This window comes from Pinus tabuliformis, chromosome J (assembly GCF_031772625.1).
Source record: "Pinus tabuliformis cultivar Carrire ecotype Pingquan chromosome J, CPIR1, whole genome shotgun sequence".
In the NCBI taxonomy this organism is placed as follows: domain Eukaryota; kingdom Viridiplantae; phylum Streptophyta; class Pinopsida; order Pinales; family Pinaceae; genus Pinus; species Pinus tabuliformis.
This window is the reverse complement of record NC_142295.1, coordinates 1377281059-1377286352: the sequence shown is the minus strand read 5'-3', so window position 1 is coordinate 1377286352 and position 5294 is coordinate 1377281059. Positions and strand designations below refer to the sequence as shown.

Sequence of the window (5294 nt, the reverse complement as noted above, 5' to 3'; positions counted from 1 at the left end):
AAGTATTCTCAAATCTCTTTGTCGTGTCTGTTTTGAGTCTTTTGTTCTCTTTACTGTTCTTATGTTTACACTTGATAGCAAGGTGAAAGGATAGTACCAGGATTTAACTATGTTTACCCTGGACTCAAACTGAGCTATTATAAATGTTTTCCTCTTATACAGTAACAGAATTGTAATTCTTAATTGCTGCAATTCAAGACTGTGTTTTTATTGTAACAGTCATTCTCAGGGATTCAACTTTGCCCCTAAGACCTCTGTTTTCTCTTCTTAAAGCTATCTGTTGGGAACATATAGATTAATAGTGAAAATTCTTAAATGCTTTCATTATTCGTGCTACCTGTTTACAGCCTTTAATCAAAAATCTGTTCTATTAAGCACCCAAATGGCCCTGTAAGTCCCATCTTTCATCTCAAAACTTCAAACGCATACAGCTACAGACTCCATTGCCCAATGGTACTCAACTTCTCAGAAAACTACTTCACTAGAACCTAAAAGGAATTTCACCAACCAAACATAAACAAAACACAGTACATAATAGCTAGCCTAAAACCCTACAACAAACAGTTACAAATCATAAAGAGAGAGCCCTCTCTGATCACTGTTAGGCTAGAAGCAGTGATCCAAAGATTGGTTAGTGGTTACCCCGGCCGTATTCCCTTGGGAGTCATAGGGAACAACCTGGGTGTTAACAAGGTCAACCACTAACATCTCCTAGCTTCGTCTGGATCATTCAATACCTAAACTATTGCATGGGAGGACTTTGAGTCAACCATTCATTCGGTCATATCTTTTGATCTAGGAGCTGGTTTTGGGAGTGTGATATACTGCTGGAAAGGTCTTTCTAAGCTGTTTCTAATGGACATGCTAATGACATGTTTTCCCCTAAAGATTATGTGAAAAATATCTAAAAAAACCAAACATAGTAAGAGCTCATGTTGATCCTTGGTGGCAGGCTGCGAAGACTGGAACTAACATCGGCCTTATTAGGGATGGCAGCTCCTTGGAGGTGTCAAGAACACTGTAGACAAAGTTCCTCATCCATTGGGCAATACGGTCAAACAATTGCAAACTTGAACAACTCATACCAATCCAAAACATACACATACTACAACCTGTACATAGACAAACACCGGAAACTGAAATGCTACCTTGGGCAGCTTATCTATACACAAAACTACCCTACTTTGTAGCAAAATCAATAAATCAAGTAATGTTGTAATGCCAGACCAACTATTCAAGCAACTGTGACAATGATGCTGCTTGGAAGTGCTTGAACTAGGACACAAATGTAAATGCTGACAGTCATCCATGTACAAAGTGAATTTAGCTATGTGAAAGGCGATCTGACTTATCATTCAAACTAAAAAAATACTCCATATATGCAACAATAGGATCAAAGAAACCAGACACTGTTTTCTGCCCTAACTCCTCAACGGAGGCCTCCAATTGCAAACTGTCAATGCAAACATCCATGGGCAGCCCTATTGTTTCTTGTTTTGAAGGAGGGAGAGTTTCCAAGAACTTTTTGGGATCTCGGAATTCATATGATTGGATTTGATCATTTAAATACTGAATCTCCTTCTCAAATTTTTCAACAACTAACTCAAAGAAACTAGTTTTAGCTTTAGGAGGAAACTTCGAAGATCTCAAACATTGAAGCATGACAATGAAAAATGATTCATCTATTTCAATATCCAATAACTGATCTCTAACTTCTTTGAAAGCTTCACAACACACAGGGTTTGCCACATACCCTATCATTGGTGATTACCATCAACATTTTGAAATCTAGATTCTGGATTCGTTGGCAGTGAAGTTGCTTTGAAACCTTCAAGCTTGGTATCTTGAGCAATGGAGTTGTCAGGTAGATGATTTTAGCCTTCATATGTGTCTGACTGCTGTCCACCATAAACAACCAGATCTGTAACTTGAACGATATTTCTCAGAGAAGATCTGTCACCTCGTCCCTGGCAATGGCACCAATATGTTATCACTCAGAATTAACCTCAAGGTTGAGAAAAGGTAATTCCGAGGTAACCACAGACCAAGCTTTAGGTTTGGCATCTAGCCTTGCCAGACCAGAGAGGGCTCTCTCTTTGCCAATAAGATGTGGTTGCAATAAATGAACTTTTAGGCTAGCTATGGAGTGAAGGGATTTGTTTGAAAGGTTTTGGGTCGAAACAACAAGAGAAAGGATGATTGGACTATGGAGTCGATGCCAGTTTCTGTCGGCAAACTTAGGGCAAATTAAGTGCCATGTTCAGCCAGATAGAAGATTGAAAATGTGAGAAGAATAGAGGGGAGAAAGCCTGCTGCCCTGCAGGCATCAAACAGGGGATGGATCTACAGTAGCAGCTTTAGATGAACAAGAAACACAAGGTTGCTCAACATAGCATCTAACCAAGAATGAATTCTGCAAATACAACCACTACATATAATAGAAAAATCATCATGAAAGGAGCATCATTACAGATGAATTCCTAACATATCTCTTAGATAATGCTGTAACAAGGCAGAAAAACATAACGTGTAAATGAATTTATGAGAAAAACATACTAGACACTTAAGCATTGTGATGAATCCTAGGTCCAAAGGGCAGAAAATTGCTTTATTAAAATGATATTCAAGAAAACTTTATACAGTGCCAAGCAGCCTCTCTGCTACCAAAATCCAACCCTTACATATTCAAACTAATCCTATATGTAATAAATTATTAATCTATTTTTATTTCCTCAACATAGGAAATAAAAAATAAAATAACAAAAAAATGCAATTAATAACAAAATCCTATCATAAAACAATATTAAAACTAAACAATATTCAACAAAAATCTCATGAACTATCGCAAATAGAGTTGTTTTGAAAACCAAAATTAGTGAAGGTTTGCCAAGTGGATTAAGATTATTATATCTGCTCCTTTAGGTGTGGAACCATATTCCACAAAATCTTCCTTTGACTGCCACCTTGCACCTGCCTGCACGCGTTTTGGAGTTGTTTGATCGACCTGCTGTTCTTGTCCCTTCTTGGATGCTCTCTGACTGCAATTCATACCCAGAAATCTACCGAACTACTAATTTGTGCCACAATAGCTGTAATGTCATCACAAGAAATGTCATACTCCAGCCATTCACTTTAAATTATGCTCTTCGTGTACTATTGATAAATTTGTTTACGGGTTAATCGCTTCAAGGCTGTTGGGCATGGAATTATGAACATATTTTTGTGGTGAAGTTTGGCAGAAAGTAGATATTGCAGGCACCCCACTTGTTTTGCACCTCGAGCAAAGCCAAGTATTTTCGATTGTACACTCCGGTTTAAATTCAACACAGGTGGCATGATACTAGAGATCACATGAGTCACATGCAACAGGAGTATCAAGAGATGAAGAGTCTTCCTCTTTTGTGGTAACTCAAGCTCATACCCTGCAGCCATCTCCATCCAAACAGATGATTGCTTCTTCATCAATATAATATGATGGAAAGGAAAGTGCATTGTTCTTCCCATAGACATACCAATTTTGATCCCTCTCTATTCCTCCAGCAGCACAAGAATCATTCTGTTTATTATTGCCACCAATCGTGTCATAGATAGGGAGACAGGTAATGATCTCAAATTAAGCTTTACAAAGGGGACAAAGATTGGTAATGATTGCTCAGTTATCTATGCATGTAAAACAGAACCTTTTCATTCTGATCTTTGGATATTGTCTCTGCCCACACCACTCTTACAACCGCAGTCATTGTAATTCCCATTTCTGCCCCCAAAAAAATTGTCTCCAATGATCGCTATAGTCAAGGACCCCACGATCAATGACTTCTTCCATGTAGATCCCACATCTTTCAGTTTCAGCATCAACATCATTGAGCATCGAAGTGCCTTCAGCGAGTATGTCCTCCATCACAATGAAACGAGTACAATACAAAATGCTTGCCCCATGAGCATGTAGAAGAACAGATACTTTTTATTTTTTTGCAGCCATTGACCATATCATCCTCTCACGTTGTTGATTCTCACCAAAACCAGGAGTGCAGCGCTACACTCAGGAGCGTAGCGCCACACCCAGGAGTGTAGTGCCACTGATAACATACCCCACTTGTCTTGTCAAAAGCATCATCGCCAGGTAAAATCATCCGTCTATCATTATCACTAACTGGACCACCAACGTTATGTGCTTTTGGAGTAGAGTGTTTCTCATAATGCAAATCCAAAACATGCACTACACGTGACCTTGACTGAGAAGACAGATTGAGAGCTTCATCGGAAACTAGTGAGTCACATTGATCTGTATTTGTTGAACTAGGTATAACAATAATACTCAAGCCCATGTTGTGATTCTCGTCCTCTAAATCTAGGCAACTATCAAGGCACAAGGTACGGGCCACACTAAGTTTAGATTTGTGGACATTTCAAGTCCTTTTAGGCCTACCAGGGCTATCCGATGGAGCATGACCATCATTGTCATCACATATCACCATTGCTTTATGAGACTTCTTGGGCGTAAAGATGAGTTCTTCTGGACCAGAAGCAAATGGGTCAAAAGTTCTTTGCTCCAGGGTCTCGACATCACTGTGGAGCTTCTCAACAACCTTTTCATTCCACTCATTTCCCTCATCATAGCAGAAATCACCAAAATCACTCTTCCTTGTTGCATAAGAAATGTTGGTCAAGGGAGTTAGACTGGTAACCAAACTCCTCACATTCTCCCTATCAGCAAAGGGCATCATAGGTGCCTCTACCAATATTACCTTGTCCATTGAAGAGCCCACCAATGTGACCTTGGCATTAACACTAGTCTCCTCTACAGCCATTCCCTTCTTGAAAGATGCATCAAATCCCAAACCTAGATCTACTGATCTATGCTTAGGGTTGTTGACCACTGAACTAAGTTTAGTGGGATTAGGGCTTGAGGGCACCAGAGGGTCCATAGCTAAACCCAAAACCCACCTTGGAGATCTTGGGGTTGAGTGAATTCAACTGAAAAATGTAATGAAACACCCAAAAACAAAATTCACATAATCTCTAAATCTTTTTAAGCAGCACTTCGGGTCTTCAGATCATACCTTAGTCTTTCCAATTGTTGAAGCAGCAGAAATTAGAATGGCAACATATAGTTCGGGATTGCCTTTCTCACATGTAGCCCACATACATACAATGTAGGTATACAGCCCTAACAACTAGCTTGTACTTAACCAATCATGGGTCTATAATGAATAGTAAATGAAGTTTTTCTCCTTTTTCTTGCAACTAACTTTCTGCTTTTAGCGTTTCAACAAAAAAGGAGGAATCTGCTACTC

At 39.2% G+C, this 5294-nt stretch overlaps 1 pseudogene; it reads right to left on the bottom strand.

Annotated features, from left to right (window-relative positions):
* Window positions 1–1874: 1874 nt before the first annotated feature.
* On the bottom strand, window positions 1875–4925 carry LOC149232482 (uncharacterized; annotated as a pseudogene).
* Window positions 4926–5294: the final 369 nt, after the last annotated feature.